Raw genomic sequence first — 18,622 nt, 5'->3', positions numbered from 1 at the left:
TTTATTTCTTCAAATGAACAGTAGCTCTTTCAAACAGTGTATTATATTTACAAGGCATCTAATCATGTGATTAGAAATATCTTGGTTGCTTTTTTGCTTTATTTTCGTCCTCTTTAGCATTTGGTAATACTTCCTTTACCTAACAATCAATAAAGAGAGGTTATCTGTCATTCTAAAGCATTCATTCATAGCACCATGTCTACTTTATGGTAAGAAATATACAATGCTTTATAATTTAAACTCATATCTGTGTTCAAAATAATTTAAAATTTCTTTCAATCTAGTGCTTACCGCAAACATTTAGAAAACCATATAATATGCAGAGCAAAATCACTATTGGTCCTGTTTTCATTTTATTTCTTTATTTTTTTTCTTCTTTCTAGTATTAAACACAAGGCTGAAGAGATAACTCAGTCATTAAATAAAGAAGCAGAGGACCATAAAGCCTGCTGTGTGATGGTGCCTACTACCTCTGACAGGGAGCCTATACTTATGAAATCTCAATAGTATGCCTGCTTAAACAAGGCCTGAACAATACCAGAATTAGATATTAAAAAATCTCATGTGCCTCACCCCTAGACAAAGAACTATGGGTAACCAATGACTACTGAGAAAGTAAGAATTAGTCTTCCCCAAGAATGAGCGCCCAGTTGGTTGTCTAATACCAACTAGTCAGCCCTAGAAACAACAGGCAGATTTGGGGGCTTACTGACCAGCCAGCTTAGCCTACTTAGAGAATTCCAGATTAGTGAAAGACTATCGAAAGAAGAAAAAAGGTCCATAGCACCTGATGATCAACACACAAGCTTCTCTTCTACTCTACACCTCTACACGCAAACACACACACACACACACACACACACACACACACACACACACACACACATGCACACGTGCATACACATGCATACATTCACGTACATGCACACATGCACAGTGCACACATATATGTGCACCATGTACAGATGAGTATCCATATACTTGCATGCACACACATCTACATGCATGTACACACTTACAAACGAATCAAGTTTTTAAAAGATAAGTTAATATTTGCTCATTTGATTCATGCATTTTCCTGAATAGGACATTTGCCAGTTTTTGTTCATAATTTCAGTCTTCATATACTTAACATTATTTGGCACTTTTTCCTGTGTTTAATATTTTGCTCTTAGTTCACAAAAATCTATAGTGAACAAAATGTTTCTCTTTCATTCATGGTCCTGTGAATTTTTTCAGTCACTGAAATCACTAAAAGCAGAACTTGTTTACAGATCTCCCTTATTTCAATCTACATTGCTTATCTGAATAACTGTAATAAAACAGTACAAAACAGATTTTGATGGGCAGTTTCCTTCCAGCCCATCTGTTCATCTTTGTTGAAGAGCAGGAACCTGGGCTGATTTGTCCCTTGCTTATAGAGCTGCTTAGATGTAAAGCACGGTTGGAGAGTCGCAAAGCATCTCATTTGCTTTTATTTTTGCCGCTGTTCTTTGCACACCTTTCCCTCCCATCTTCAAAGATGACTATAGCTTTACTGATACCCAAGACGAAAGTTGAATTGCAGTTGGAACAGGAGCAGTTTTTCTGTTCAAGGTGATTTTGAAACAAAATGTCAGAGTGGCATGCCTAATCTATACTCCACAATGGCGAACTGAGTTTCCGACATCAGAGGCACCATGTACATCCTCCAAGTTCAAGTGTCAAGGATAAAAAGTATGAAGTGAGAGTGTAGCTGAGCATAAGCAGGTGGTCAGCTCAGTGCCAGAGCTGATCACAATCCAAGGAATAAAACTGCAGATTGAAGCTTGAGGCCATGTTACTATGAACTATAATTCACCAAATAGAGGGTTCTGGGGATCAAAAGACCATGCAACTCTTGACCGTGACCTCAGTACTGACAACTGAAAAAAGGCAAGGGTAAGACAGCCATGTCTTTAATTTCCTGGAAGCATTCAGCAGATCTGCTTCATCTGAGGAAAGTATAATGTTAGGCAATCAACTTGTGATCTATGGGTCATGAATTCATTCTCCAGGATGGCCTTGCACATCTTATAATATTTTATTTGAATGTAAACATAATTACTAGACAGAAGTAATGATTTTTCCTTCCCCATTGATTACTAAGTGTGTGATGCATTGATCTGTACAAACCTAGCTTAAAATGCAGCATATAGGTATGCAAAGGGTTACACAAAATCAATATGAATTAGATTCCTGCTCCCAATCAAAATGAATTACAAGTTAAAATGACTATTTTCTTTAACTTAATGCGGTAGAATGCTGTCTAAAGCAATCTGTTATGTTGGACTGACTGAAAACATGGCCATAGATCTGGAAAAAGAAAAAAAAAAACACTAAGTGTTCTGAAAGAAATATATTTTAATGAGTATAGATATAAATATCCTACATAGGAACCGTATTTTGTCTCTGAAAATGCAGTTAATTAAAAGGAAACTTGGAAAATGTGAATAATAATAAAGGTGATTGTAGTCTTCTGTGTCACTTGCTATTACAGTGGCTAACCTGCTTCCTTGATGGGTGTTCGCAGAGATCCCCCTGTGCATGTGATAATTCTGCCCTCATCTAAAAGTAGCAATGCTGCCTGGATGATGTCACTTAAGGGAAGATAATTAACATTTAGGTCCTTGTTTATTTCTCTTGCATCATCATTCATGTGCAATTCATTGGGCTTCATTGCTTTGCCATGAAAACAGTCTAACCATCCATGTTCCACGATGTTTAGCAATAAGCAGTGTTTTACCCAACACCCTTGCTAGTCAGAACTGGATGTTTTCAAAGATCAGACTGTAGAGATTGGTGACAGACAAGATGTCATGGACTGAGTTGTACATTAAAGGGGGTAATGTTTCACTTAGAAATGTAAAAAATAGTCTGAAATTATTTTTTATCTTTTATCTTCAACTGAAAATTGTTCTCAGATGATTCTATTTATGAAATCCCCTTACAATGATGAAGATTTGGCATGGTATACTTATATGGCTGTCATTTCCTCGCACAAGTCCATCCTCACAAATTAGGTATAAAAAGAAACCTTTATTGAGCTCATGTATATATGCAAATGCACATGTGTGTGTGTGTGTGCGATCTTTATTTTCTTTCATATTATTATTTAATCTATATTTCAAAATATTTGACCTGGGCAAGATGGATCAGGTCTATAATCACCATATTGCAAAGGCTCAAACAGATAGATCATGGGTTTTAAGGCAGCCTGGGCTACATATTGAGATAGTATCACAAGTTTATTTTTTTTAAGTACTGTATTTGCTTTCTGTTGGTAAAGGCAGCATTAAACCTTTCCTGCTTTACCCTACGGATATGTTACCTCTCCATTCCTGTTTCATAACTTAGAATGGTTCTTCTTTAATACTCTCTTACACAAAACACCATATTGGTGAACTCTATTGACAACACTATGCAAACTGTACCAAGTGAGCAGGAGATATAAACCATTTTGGACTCTGTGTCCATATGCATATAAAAGGATGGGAAATAAATCCAATCAAAATTCAAGAACTTTCTGTCTCCAGGAGATTCTTAGGAGTCCATGAAGTGGGGCATGCAGAGATATTCCTTCTAAGGTGAAGGATAAGTTACTTGCACCTTACTCCTCCCACCAACAAGAAAGAAACACAATGTTTAGCGGATCTACTTGGATTCTGGAGATAGCACATTCTTCACTTGGTTTATTACTCTGGCCCATTTAGAAAAGCTGCTAGCTTTGTATGGGGCTTGGGACAGAAGAATGCTCTTCAACAGGTCCAGGTTGCTGTACAGGCTGTTATACCACTTAGACCATATGGTCCAGCAGACCCAGGGGTGTTTGTCAATGGTAGGCAGCAAATATCAATGCTTTCTGAAGCTTTTGTTAGGGCTAGGATGTCGGAGCAAGGCTTTACCATCATCAGAAGACAACTATTCTCCCTTTGAGAGATACACAGTACATAATAAAGATGGAGCATAGATCAAGGGAGTCTCCAACCAATGACTGGCCCAAATTAAGACCCACCCCATGGGAAAGAGCTAACCCCTGATATTATTAATGATACTCTGCTATGCTTGCAGACAGGAGCCTAGCATAACTGTCTTCTGAGAGGCTTCATCCAGCAGCTGGTAGAAACAGAGGCAGAGACCCACAGCCAAACAATAGTCTGAGTTCAGTGAGTTTTGTAGAAGAGTGGGAGGAAGGATTGAGGGAGTCTGATGGGTCAAAGACACCACATGAAGACCTACAGAGTCAACTAACCTAGGCCCATGGGCTCACAAAGACTGGAACACCAACCAAAGAGCATGCATAGGCTAGATTTAGGGCCCCTACACATGAGTAGAAGATGTGTAGCTTGTTCCTCATGTGGGTTCCCTAAAAATTAGAGTCGGGGCTGACTCTGTTGCCTGTCTCTTAATCCTGCTCACCTAGGTGGGATGCCTTGTTAGACCTTAGTGGGAGAGGACAGATCTAGTCCTCCTGGGACTTGATGTATCGGGGTGGGTTGGTACTCAATGGGGGCTTACACTTCTCTGATGATAAGGGGGATGGAGAAAGGGGGAAGGTATTGGATGGTGGGACTGGAAGGAGAGGAGGGATGGAAGCTGTGATCAGGCTATAAAGTGAATAATAATAATAAATAATAGAATCAGAGGACCAGGGAAAGAAAGAAAGAAAGAAAGAAAGACAGACTTCTCTTGGCTTGTTATTGGACCTTAGTGGAAATTTAATATTTGACAATGGGCCACCCAGTTTCAACTTTCCCTAAGTTACCCATCATAAGCTGGATGCACACAGCAGCAATCTCTTATCAGATGAAAGTGCCGTATGTATGACAGGGCCCAATCAGGTATTAAAGGCAAAAACAAATTAAATGAAGAAGTTGCTCACATGCTACACCCATTACAATGCTGTCTGGTGCCATGTCTGCACTTATAACTTCACGGGGTGTTCTTATTATCAGTTGACTGAAGGAAAGAAGACTAGAGCCTTGCTCACTGATGGTTCTGCAAATTACGCAGGCAGAAGCGAGAATAATATAGCTGCATCATTACAATATCTTTTTGGTACAACCCTGAATGATACCAGGGAAGAGAATTATTCACCATGGGCAAAACCTTGAGTAGTATACATGATTGTACATTTTGTTTAGAAGGAGAAATAACCAGATGTGTAGCTCTTCAGATTGATGAGCTGTAATCAATTGATTGAGTCGATGATCAGAGTCTTGGAAAGAACATAAATGGAAAATTGGTGAGAAAGACATCTGAGGAAGTATGTGCAGAGATCTCTCTAAATGAACAAAGGTTGTTTGGTTTCTGAGAGGAAAGTATTCCTGGCAGGAACCACAAAATAAATAAATAAATAAATAAATAAATAAATAAATAAATAAATAAATAAATAAATAACATTCCACTGAACTGACAGCTCAGACTCCACCACTTTGGGATTCAGATACCCTTAAGCAAATTGGCTAAGAAAGGAGGGGGTCATTGATCCAGTTTTTCATGGGGAGTTGGAGTTTGTCTCCACATTGGAGACAAGAAAGGGTTTTGTTTTGTTTTGTTTTTTTAAGTGCAGGATATCCTTCTGGGTTGTCAAATTGACTACATTTAGAATTAACTAGAACCTTCAAATGGTGGGCACATGTGTGAGAGATTTTTGCTTAATTTGAAGTAGGAAGATCCACTTCTAATTAAGATTGAGAGGCATGGTGAACCATTTTTAATCCAAATCATTTGAGTTGGGAAGAGACATACCTTTAATCCAGATCTTGAGAGGGAAATCTTACCAGGCAGGGGAGATATCATGATCACCAAGGTGTTTTTCCCAGGGCAATGTGTGACTCTGTGATTGTCCAAATGTGAGATAATCGACTGCATAATTTGTGGTAGTGAGGGGCCTGAATTTTTTCTCTCCCATTAAAAAAAAAAAGGACTGTATTGAATGCAACATTTCCTGGCATCACACAGGATTGTGCTTGTGTTGTAAATCATTTATAAGCTATATGTAGAGTTTTAAAAATATTATAACATGCATGCCTTCCAACTTTCATGTGGATGTAACCAAAATTAGACTATTTCCTATTTTTATGCTGGATAAATATATGACTTGGGTTAAATTATTTTCCTTTCTGAAATGCATCGGGATGGTTTCCAGTATTTGTTTTTAGCTAAAATGCTCTCCAGAATAATTGGTTTGATTGTGCAAAATATTTTTATGAAACTGTCTTGAGTCCAAATACAAGCTCCAATAAATACCAGAAGTATAAACTGCTATGGGAGTTTACCAGAGATGACCACTTAGACACAGTGTGTAGCCAATTAAAAGTTTTTATGTCAGCTGTCTGGGACCATACCCAAATTCCTACCTAGGTTTGGCCCAGTGTCTAGGCCACATGGATGTTAAAAGCAGAAAACTCTTCCTGGCATCTCCCTGGGCAGCTTCCCTGGGGATGTGGTGGGATGGTAGGTACATCTCAGAAGTGAAGCTAAGACACAGGTACATGGTTAGGGTGTTCTGCAGAGACAGGCAGGGATTTTTAACTAATTAATTAATTAAATCAATTTACAGCCAGTTTGAAGCCCACTACCTCTTCTCCTCCAAGTTTTACCATCGCATCCCTCTCTTCTTATTCTCCCTTCTCCTGCTGAGATAAGGAGAGTTTCCCCATGGGTACCAACCCACCCTGACAAGTCAAGTTGCAGAACATCCCCCTCTACCGGGGCCACAAAAGGGAACCCAGCTATGAGAAAAGGATCCAGAGGCAGGCAGCGGAATAAGAGACAACTTCTGCTCAAATTGTTAGGGGACCCGCATGAAACAAAACAAAACAAACAAACAAAAAAAAAAAAAAAAAAAAACCCTGCACATCTGTTACAAATGTGTAGGGGCTCTAGGTCCAGCCCATGCATTACTCTGTGGTTGGTGGTTCAGTTTCTGTGAGCCCCATGGGCCCAGGTTAGTTTACTCTATAGGTCTTCTTGTGGTGTTCTTGACCCTTCAGGCTCCCTCAATCCTTCCTCAACGGGCAGTTTTAACAAATGCTAAATTAGCCAGGACATCCTGAGTTTTGGTTGCTAGAATAAGGTTGGGTAGTTTCCCATGCGTTACTCCATCAAAGAGTTTCAGATTCTCATTAAGCCACACACAGCCTCAGCAAGAGGCTTTCTCCATCAGAAAATGTTGTCATGTCACTATAATAAAAGACACTGCCTAATCTTCAGTTTTCCCTTATATGAGTAGAATTAGAACTAGCACCACCCCAATAGACTCAATGTAAACCACTTAGCCTTTTTTTCAGAGTGCTTCACAGATCTGTCTATCTTTGCATTAGTTAGATAGAATATCCACTTGTTTTTTGGTTTTGGAATGTAGCAAATTAAGCCATAGTATGACACTCCCAGGAGGAGAACATAGCCTTTTTTTTTTTTTTTTTTTTTCCCCACACTGTGGACCACAGTCTTAGGAAAAGACTCTTCATACATGAATTTCAAGTCTGCTGATTAAGGTACAAAGTGTAGCCACTTGATAACTCTTTTCAAGCCATAATTTTCTTTTTTTGAAATCTACTGTCAACCACTTCTTAATTAATGACTTAGTGGTACACTCAATTCAATTTGTTCACAGCTCTAGGTAAGAGGTGGCATAACCTCCCACTCCTGGCACATGAATCCCGTGAAAGACTAGGGCCCATATCAGAAAAAGGCAGCAAGAGTTTTGTTGGTAATTAGATATATGGTAAATTGCATGGCCCTTTATACTATTGATTTCACAAATTAAGTTGTCACAAGTTCAGACATAATTTGCAGGTAAATACATCAAGTCATTTTTGAGGGGTCATATTACCTCATACAACTTTTAAAGTTTCATCATCCTTCTCTACTAATTTAATTTCCAAATCGCCTTACTTAGCAAGTGTTTATTTAACTCGGTGTTATGACTCTCCGCAGTTTGTAACATTTTTAGAAACCCATTTTTATTTTATTTTCTGAGTCTAGCTACTGCTGTATTAACTCGGGTTGATTAAAACCCAATCAGCTTGTTAAGCCAGATGCGCACTTGTCCCATCTTCCCAGCCCTGCTTAAGCCATGACTCTGTAGACATTACTGTCTTTCTATTAGGGCTTAGATGTTGCCAAGCTTTGGCTCGTCTCCAGGCTTTTGTAATTGTATGCTGAATTATGTCTGCAATACTTGTTATACTTTTGAAGGAGAAACATCCCGTTAATTTATCCTATGGATTTCTGTGAAGGACCTTGTAAGTATTCTGCCAGATACTGTTGTCTCTCTCAACCCATCAGCTAATTGCAGGGCCTCTTCTTTTAAAAAGACAATTTTCTCACAATCACTGTTCTGCATACTCTGACCCACTACTGCATACTCTGACCCATTATGATAATGAAAGAAAATTAAAGCATACTCCAAACTATAAAAAAAAAAAAAAAAAAATGGCAAAGAGCACTGTGATGAAATGTAATGGTTATATCTATAGCCTGAAATTTAAATATGGGCTAATTCTTTGTCCAGGGAGAGTTTTTATGTGAAGCTCTTTAGAAAAAGATGTAATAGATAAAGATTTTAGTTAACCGAAACTGTTGAATTGACTCCCTAGCCTGTGACTTCCACATGTTTATGAAATTGTGTCTTTAAGTCAATGTCTTTATTCATCTGAAAATACCACCCTAGTGCTTTATCCTATCTACAAAGGCAGCACGGTCAGCTCTGCTCAGCAGTTGGCATAAATGTTTCAATCCCTGTAAAACCATCAGAAGAAAATAAGAAGGCAGGGGACGGAAGGCGAGATGGTCTCTATCATCTACCACTAAATAATTCTTTTTGATATATTGAATAAGTAAAATCTGTCATTTTGAGCTGCAAATTATATAAACTAATAATTGCATGGTTATATATTGAATGAAATGCAATGAAAAGTACATGATATTGAACAGAGAGGTGATAATGTATCCTTGTGGAATTCAAATTATGTCATAATACCTATTGGGAGGAAACTAAAATTGCCTTGAAGGAGAGAAACAATTTTTAGGTCATAAGTAGAGAAGAATAATTTCTAGTTTTATCTCATAGAGTTAAAGAAGAAACTAATTTTCAATTAACCCTATTATAGGAAGTATCATAACACAATCCCTTGTTTTCCAGAGCATACTTAATCAAACTTTATAAAGCATTAACATATAATTCCATGTTACACTGTGTAAAAAAAATCATCAAAATCTGACGATGATGGAATGTTAATTTTATCAATCCAAGTGAGAAAATCTTCCAAGAAATATGTCAAGATTAATGACAATGAGAAAGAACAGCAAGTGAATAGCCCTTAGAACAGTGTTGGATCTAATAATATTTGTAAATCAGACCAAACTTGAAATGTTTTTCTCCTAGTTTCCTGGAAAGACTTTAAGTCAGAACATTCTGGCTCTGTATAATTTAGTATTGGTGTGCCTCCAATATCACTCTCTTGCTTGTGAGCTAGGGACATTTGACTTCTCTATGACATTTCAGATTACTTCTGGTTTTGTGAAGAGTTGTTGGACTTTTCATGCAGAATGCATTACAACAATAGATCTCTCTTAGTATGGCCACATTGTCACTTTAATTCTGCCACGAGTGCACATGAACTTTCTATGTTCTAGTATCTTCTTCAATTTATTCAGTGTTTTTAAGATGTCACAGATGTCTTTCCTCTCCTCTGTCATGTTTATCATTAAATGTGTATATTTACTTTATTCTCTCTCTCTCGTTCTCTCTCTCTCTCTCCTATCTCTGTCTCTATATCTATCTCTATCTCTCTTTCCCCTTAAGGGGGGTATGTGTCCCGTTCAGCAGGACCAGTAACTACAGGGCCGCGAGGGGAGCCATACCTGAAATGATGAGACGGGAAAGAAAGAGGCGAGACCAAGTAGCGTTCCTATCAAGGTCTGTTTATTGAAGCAAAAGCAAAAGCTTATATGGGGTGGAGGCAGGAACTAAGCAGTAGGAGGAGCCCGAGAATGTCTCCAGATAATACCATCAGGTCAGGGGAACAGCTATCTCTCGGGAAGTCCCGAGCTAACCTGCTAAACAACATCTGCAGAAGCTGAAAGAAGGAAGTCAGCTAACCTGCTAAATCTCTGCAGGAGCTGAAAGGAGGAAGTCAGCTAACCTGTTAAACATCTGCAGAGGCTAAAAGGAGGAAGTCAGCTTTGGAATGGGGCATCAGTAGCTTTCCATAGCCAGTAGACTCTTTTAACCTTGAATGACTCCGGGCTGGCTCCGAACAGGTATGTATATTCATATTGCTATGGATCACTATAAGCTTAGTGAGTTTCATTCTTTACACATGAACAATAGTTTCCATATAATAAGGTGTGAAAAGTATTAATAATTATAAATGTGAAATTCCTAGTACTATCAGAGATTACTGATTTATTTTTTCCTGAGTCTCAAAGAATAATGTGCCATATTGGAAAACCACTGAGAAACTTGCTTTCTTTTTCATGCTGTGGTATAATTCTAAAATGTATTATTGCTGTTGAATAAAAGTACCTTTTAAATTAAAAAGAAAAATGAGTAAGGGAAATCAGATAAATGTAAAATGGGAAATAAAAATTAGCATAATAGTTTTTAATGTAAATATACTACCACCGGAATAATAAAATTAAGAAGGTGAAACACATGAAACAAGGAAGTGTTGAAACAGCCTCTTCTGCCTCCTAAGGTTAAATGCTGCCAACAGCCAGTTGCTATGTCTTTTATACCATTTAGAATGGTCCTGAGCCTGGACTGAGCTAGCACTAATTGTCTGACAGAGATGTCTAAACATTAGTAGCTCTCGGCTTCCGTGTTTCAGAAGTCTGTACTGGCCACACTTGTCTATGTAGTATGTGGGTGAGTCATCCTTCCACAAGGCCCCAAGGCTCTGCAGTTTGTACACTTTGGAGCTGCTAATATTTGAACCATAGGGTGTGTACTGGCTTAAATGAGAATGACTCCCAGCTGGTGGACTCGTTTGGGAATGTTTAGAGTTGTGGCCTTGTTAGAAGATGTGTGTCTCTGGGGGGTGTGTTTTGATGTTTCCAAAAGCCCCAGCCTTGGACCATGTCTCTCTATCTCTCTGGATCCTACATGAAGATCAGAATGTTAATATCTCGCCTATTGCTCCAGTGCCATTCTTGTGGGCTTCCTGCCCTCAAAATCATGAACTAACCCTCTAAAGCTGTGAGAAAACTCCAATTTAAATGCTTTCTTTTTTACAAGAGTTGCCTTGTTCACGGTGCCTTTTAACTGCAATATAACAGTAACTAAGACAAAAGCTGGTACCAGAGTCTTAGGTATTGCTCTTGTAGGCCGGGGCATGCTGTTGTTTGGAGGAATATTGAAGATTCTGCGACTTCAGAATAGAAAAGTGGTTGAATGCTTTCTGAGGGGCTCAGTGGGTTATCCAATAGGAACTTGAAGACAGTGGTGCTGCGAACAATGTGAACCGTCAGGAGCTAATTCAAGAGGTATTGGAGGGAAGGGATATTATCAGCTGGCCTAGAGACCATTTTTTGTGATTGTTTGGCAAAGAATGTGCCTGTTTGTTTCCTTAGTCCTAGAATATGCTGGAGGCTAAATTGACTAATACCACAGGCAAAGGAAATGTCACGGCAACCTAGAATTGACTGCTCATGTGGTTATTATTGATCGCTTTTATACCGATCTACAAGAGAAAGGAGAACCAAGGCAAAGTGAAACAAAAAAAATGTACAGTTTGAGGAGAAAACGAAGACCAAGAAATGTAATGTTGGAGACAAACCCCATGTTTGAGCAGAAGAGAACCTTTTAAAAAGGCCTGAAGCTAAATGGAATAAGGGTAGCCACCTAGCTAGCTAATCCTGCAAGCCGTGAAAGGAAGAGACTTTAGAGATTTCCTAGGCTTAAACAAAAATAAAAGGCTTATGTAAATGAAATTCAAAGAGGAGCTCAGTTTCCAGCCTCAGCAACAAGATGAATTTAAGCCACCTGGTTCTGCATTTAGACACAAGAGGACTACAGGAAAGAGATTATGGAATCTTCCTCTGCAATGAACAAAACACACAGAGGTTAGGTGTGAGGCATAGAGATCCGTAGAAGCCATTGCTAGAAACTCTGAAGGTAAAGCCCGGATTGTGTTGGAGACTCAGAGATATAAGAGATGCCAGGGCCATGGGATGTCTGTTAAGGAGAGATGTTGATAGGGTGTGGAACCGGCAACAGAGAGAGAAATGTCATTGCTAGCAGAGTTGGGATGCCTGAATAGCACTTTAACGTCAAACGTAGAGGTGCAGAATTTGGAGCTTCTGTTCTTTCTTTGGTTTATCATTTTTCACTACTCCCCCTTATTCCTTTTGAAATGTACCATTGTATGTTAGAAATGTCATCCAATTTTTTTCTTTTGAAGGCATTGCAATTAGGAGATTGTCTTGTGTCTCAGAAAAGATTGGACTTTAAGGCAGTATTGAGATTGTTAAATTCCATAGGAACTTCTGAAGTTGGATGGAAGGCATCTTGCATTAGATTATGGCTACCGACCTTTGGGAGCCATGGGGTGGTAGCATGTGGTGCTTTGAGTAAGATTGTGTCCCATTGGCTCATATGTTTGAATGCTTGATCCCCAGTTAGTCAAATTGTTTGTGAAAGACTAGAGGTGTGGCCTTATTGGAGTAGGTATAGCTTTATGGGAGAAGTTGTGTTTCTGGCAGTAGGTGTTGATATTTCAAAAGTCCATCTCTCTCTCTCTCTCTCTCTCTCTCTCTCTCTCTCTCTCTCTCTCTCTCTCTCTCTCTCTCTCTCTCTCTCTCTCTCTCTCTCTCTCCAGCCCCCACCCCCGTCTCTCTCCTACAGCCTGAGGATGTCAAACTGAAGGAGTAGACATTGACCCAACATTTTGTGACTTTTGGTTGTTCTTCCTTGTCAGATCCCAAGTATAGTTGATTGTTAAAATATAAATTCCGTCACAAGATAGTGCCCAACCACTTCTGACTAGGGAGAGGGTGAAGATCCTCTCTACTGATAATCCACTATGATGGAAGAGTAACTATCTCAGTTAATAAATTGTCAACTAAAGCTGAACTTATGAGGACTGCAAGCTTATCCTGAGTGGACGGTTAAAGGCTACCTGTCTTCTCTTTCAAATAACATGCCTTACTTTTGACCCATTTCCCATACCTACCCATGGCTGAAGATGCGTGCTGTTGTTTTTTTCTTTGTCCTCCACTTTATTTTTCCCTGCATTTTTCGGTGTTCCTACCACTCTGTTTTAGTTTCTGGTTATCTTCCAAACTTCTCCTTTTGATATAGAATCTATTTTTATAATCATGATTTCTCAGTCTCCATGTCACATACAAGCAAATTCTAATCTGTGTAAAAATGCTATTTTCTCATGCAGTCCCCTTTAAAGGAAAATCTGTTCCAATTATAGAGAAAAAAATAAAACAAGATGTCATTTTACAAACCACTAGATAATCTAATCCAACACCCTTTAATTCATATATGCAACTTAATTTGGTTGGAGCTATTTCCCTTTAATTCTTAACTGCATTCACTTGAAATAGGTTGAAAACAAAAATACCAGGCTCCCAGAGTCTCTATTTATCATTTATTGCAGTTTCAAAACACTCTTTGCAAATATGTCAGTGCAATTGTTTCACTGAATATAAGAGTAGACATATTCCTCAGTAAGCAAATCACAATTATTAGATATTATTAATTGTTTTACTACTCTTCCCAATCATAACATTAAGTTAAAAAACAAAAGAAAACTAGGGAATGCACATATACCACCACTAAAGACTAAAGGGAAAATAGTATGCTTTGTTGATAAATGGCAAAAAGTTTTAAAGGAAGAACGGTTTACTTTGAACTTATGGTAAAATATACTACTTATTTCTCAAAAGCTCACTTATTTTTAGTATTAATTTTGTAGCATAGGTATACATAACAATTTGATTGGAAAGTAAGGTTTTCACAATAAAATAAGATTGAAGTTAAAAAATTATAAATATATTTTTTTCTAAGAATTTCAGAAAAAGTTTTTTTGAAATAATTTTTTTTTTAGAAAATAACATGAGGGCTTGTGATGAAATCATTCTGTAGAGAAACTGTTATTAAGTAGCACTGCTTTATGGCCTCTGCATCAGCTCCTGCCTTCAGGATCCTGCCCTGTTTCAGGTCTTTTCCTGAGTTCCTTCAATTATGAACACTGCTGTGGAAGTATAACTCAAATAAACTCTTTCCTCCCCAAATTGCTTTTCATTGCAGCAGTTGTAATCCTAACTAAGATAATTGGTTTTAAATAAAACTGAGAAAAATTTCCACTGATCCAGGATTCCACTGTCTGTGTTCTTTTCTCTACTCTCCTATTATATTGTGTGAATTGTCTCTATGATATACATTTTTGTAGCTACATCTTCTATAGGATGTTTTTGATATAAAGAACAATGACTATTTCCTTCCAAAGAAAAATGATCTAGTATTAGCTTAATAAATAGATGTAGACTTAAATCCATTGGTGTGAAGTCCATCCTACTGTCCATAATCAATGTTTTTATTCCTTGCAGTAGCATACTTAAGATATAAATAAATATATTTATTTAAGATATAAATAAATAAATATAAAAAAGATATAAATAAATAAATAAATTGATGATAAATAAAGCCTGATGTTTTGCTTCTATACTTTTTTTGCTTCTATAATTAACCCTAATTATTATACTAAATATTTATTGATTGTAGGCCCATAGACCATTTAATATTGATTTATGCCAATAGTGCTATGAAAAAATTAGTCATATAATATAATTAAGTTTATTGTTTCTTTATTTTATTTTAATCTTCAACTGTGTCCAGACACAAGAATACAGTAGTCTGATATTCCTATTTAAAACACTCATTGTCCTTTCTTTAAATAATCTTTAGAAATATGTTATTATTCAAAGTACATAGTTCAAAACAATTATATTTATATTTATATATGAATGTGAGAATGTCTCAATATTCAGTTAATAATAATTTAATTTTATTACATGCATGGTGTACCATGTAATACACAACCTAGCCTTATGTATAAAGTCATGTCTTATTCCCATTCTAAAGGAGTTTGATTGCGAGAAAATGCTAGGAACAATTAGGCCAACTGGCATTTCTCTTTTCAATTAACCTGAAGTAATGAGTTAAGTTGTCAATACAAATTAAAAGCAGCTCCAAGCCAGTATTTACTTCCAAAATGTGTTATATGTTGTAGAGACTTTATACAGTGCTAACCATGTGAGAACTATTACTGATGAACCAGCATGGAGTGTCCATGGATATGGTAGGAATTAGTGGATAAGCCTGATATGGAGTTAAACACTAACTGATATATGAATAGAAACTATGGGGGAGGAGAAGAGAGAAGGTGTAATTTCATTTTTAGAAAGCATGTTTCAGATAGGATTGCTCCGAATTAATCAATCACAAGATGTCACTGAAGGTTAATCATGCAAGGAAAATAGGGGTAGACTGATGTCTGCAGATTTTGAGTGCTGCAAATAGAGAAATGCAATGCAGAACTCTTTCATGTCAGGTGAGATAATGGAATTCCATTGCTGCTACCTTTAAACTTAATTTTTCTCAAAGATAAAATAATAGAGTGCATTTCTCTTTTTAAAAAAATGAAATTCCAATAATGAGGTAGAGATATAATTTGCTTTATGAAATAAGGAATGTGTTATTTATACAAGAATTTTTAGCATAAACCATCAACAAAATGATACAAGATAAATAAGGTTGAAGGTCAAACAGAGCATTCTAAATGTAGCGATGAGAAACTGTAGTATGTGAGTGAAGAATACAGCTTTGTTCTAACCCTCATTGTTTAGAGAACACATTAGTAGAAATGATAATAACAACGCAAATTACAAAAGAATTGAGAAAAAAGTAGATGCTAGAAAATTTTCTATAAATGAGTCAGACATCAGTAAATATAACTGTATCAATCACAGTTAATACGGTTGAGTTTGTGTGTGTGTGTGTGTGTGTGTGTGTGTGTGTGTGTGTGTGTAAATCTTCCTATATCATAACCATAAGCCATCATGAAAATTGTAACTGTTACTATTAAACAATTTCTGAAAAATAGCATATCCACACATTTTTCTTACTTGTTTAATCTTATAAATCATTCTATTTCAAAAGTATGAAGTATGAGATATGATATATATTGATTTACATTCAGAATTTTAGATGTATCAAGATAGGAATGATGTTTTCTTCAAGGTTGACAAATACAAATACCCAAAACACTAAAAGTGTAACATTTATATAGTTCTTAATTGCTTCGTGGTTCTTCTTGTTAGAGGCAGTTTATTATATATACGTGTAATAATATAAATGTATATGTAAAAAAAGGAAAATAATTTTTAAAAAAGAAAAAAGTATAAAGTAATTAAATAGTTAATTTTCTGGTTCCCATATTTCAGATAGTTCTATGTTCTCAATTTTTATAGTAAAGACACAAGTAGAATCATTTGGCAGGGACTGAGAATTGAGCAATATGGAAGATAATCAATATTATTATGCTTTAAAAATGAAGGCTATATTTATGACTTTGTCAATTACTGTATTGAAACAAGAGTATGGAGGGAAGATGATCTATGGCCAATTTTAAGTGACATTCATGGATTAAGGGTTGTCTGAAGAACAGTTTATGGAAAAAATCAGTTAAGGGTGAAAACATTTGGTAGAGAATCGGAGCACTGGAAGAAAGCTAAATCCAAGAGTGAAGTATGATGATTTATGATGATAGAGATTCCCACAATATTTTCAAATTTTTACTTGATTAAAAATGACTGGCAGCTGATTAATTGAAAAGAAACCATTAGGTGGGTTATAAATACAAGCAAGAAATGTTGGCACTAGTTTGAGAATGATTTTTTTTTAAGAGGTGGGAGTCTTTTCATGGAATAAAATGCTTCTGTCTTTTTTTTCTTTTTTAACAAAAAGAAAAAAGAAAAACAAAACCCCATAACCAAAAAAAAAAAAAAAAAAAAAAAAAAAAAAAAAAAAAAAAAAAAAAACAAAAAAAAACCAAAAACCCACTGGTGATAAAAGGTGAGAAATGTGTGAAAAAATACCTTTGGATTATGTATAATTAATTCACCCCCATTCCTTACCTCCCTCCAAACCTAACCTACCTTTTAAAAATCATTAACTGTTTTTACATGTATGTATTCCTCAAACAACTTGCTCAATCTGTAAAATGTTACTTGCATTTTTTCATGTTTGTTTTTAGAACTGACTGTTATTGGATAATACTCGGTATTCTCTTCTTGGGAAAGGCTGTTTCCTCTCTTACTATTCCTTACTTGCCTGTAGTTCTTTAAGTAGGGTGGAGCCTTTCTGAGCTTTCTGCTGTCCATGTTAGCATATCTATTTGTATCGTCTCTATTAAGCTCCTGTTTCAGCAGTCATGTTGATGAGACGTTATGTGTGTAACTCATGTCATTACTAGAAAGTACAAGCTCACATCAAACTTCCTGTTCCTCTGGCTCTTACAATCTTTCTAATGTCTTCCACGTGTTTCCTGGGCTTTAGGTACAGTGGGTGTTTTGTAGATTGTAACTGGGATCCACAACTCAGCTTTTTGATTAATAGGGTTATGTTTTCCTGTAATAACTTCCTCCATCTGTTGAATAGAGAAATTATCTTGATGAGGCATGAGAACTACATGTATTAATGTGTAAAAGGACAAATGTTTAGCTTTCATGGTACTAGAAGTTTCCATGAAGACTTCCAATACACAGATAAAACCAACAACAACCCTACCAAGCTATGATACCTATGAACCAAAACAATGTTTAGCATAGCACAGTAACCCTAAGATTAAGAAAGCACTAGCTCATGAAATATATTTATTAAATTGAATCTTGTTTTAAACATTGTCTTGCTATTAGATTACACACATTATTTGATTTGTATGTGCCTCAGTTTTCTCATTACTAAAATGGATTTAACACCTGCCTATTCATATTGTTATTGGAATAGGCCCAGTGACAGATGAAATGCTCAGAAAATGTTGACTCCTTTAATTCCCACCTCAGTCAAACACCCTACAAATTGTCTGCATGTCATAAGAGATTCTCGGGAACAACAAGATACTGTTAAGTCATAGATAACTTCAACTTTGTCCAACCAGTTTTCACTTTATACCACAAGATATTAGTGAATAGTTTCTTGTATTCTAGAATTATAAGACACCTGACAGAGACTGAGTCCATTAAGTTCATTTTCTCAAGGATTGGATTTGATATATTTGAGACATACATTCTTCTAGGGTCCTGTAAACACCTGAGATGTGATCTATTGTAGCTAACATTAAATATGTAGGTGATTCACAGAAGAGCTTTGGGGAAGACAACATGGTACCTTGAATGAGCGTGGGGTGTAAAAGATGCTCGTTGACATGTTGGCTTGAGTGACGTTTATTCTCAGGAGCCTCAATTTTCTGCACTGAAGTGAATGCAGAACATCTATGCCTAGGTTTTATTCTGGAAAAAAAAATACACTTGAACAAGAGTCACACAACACTTCTATCTCATCAGTGCCACCACTTTAGAA

The 18,622-nt window shown here is 36.6% G+C and overlaps 1 protein-coding gene and 1 pseudogene across 2 annotated transcripts in view; both read left to right on the top strand.

Moving 5' to 3' along the window:
* The window catches only part of Galnt13 (polypeptide N-acetylgalactosaminyltransferase 13), a 447,668-nt gene that overhangs the window by 336,417 nt on the left and 92,629 nt on the right, over nucleotides 1-18,622 (top strand). The window lies entirely within an intron of this gene.
* On the top strand, nucleotides 5,794-5,933 carry LOC127207811 (uncharacterized; annotated as a pseudogene).

This window comes from Acomys russatus, chromosome 24 (genome assembly GCF_903995435.1).
Source record: "Acomys russatus chromosome 24, mAcoRus1.1, whole genome shotgun sequence".
NCBI lineage: Eukaryota > Metazoa > Chordata > Mammalia > Rodentia > Muridae > Acomys > Acomys russatus.
Note: the sequence above shows the minus strand (reverse complement) of the source record. Positions and strands in the feature narration are given on the sequence as shown.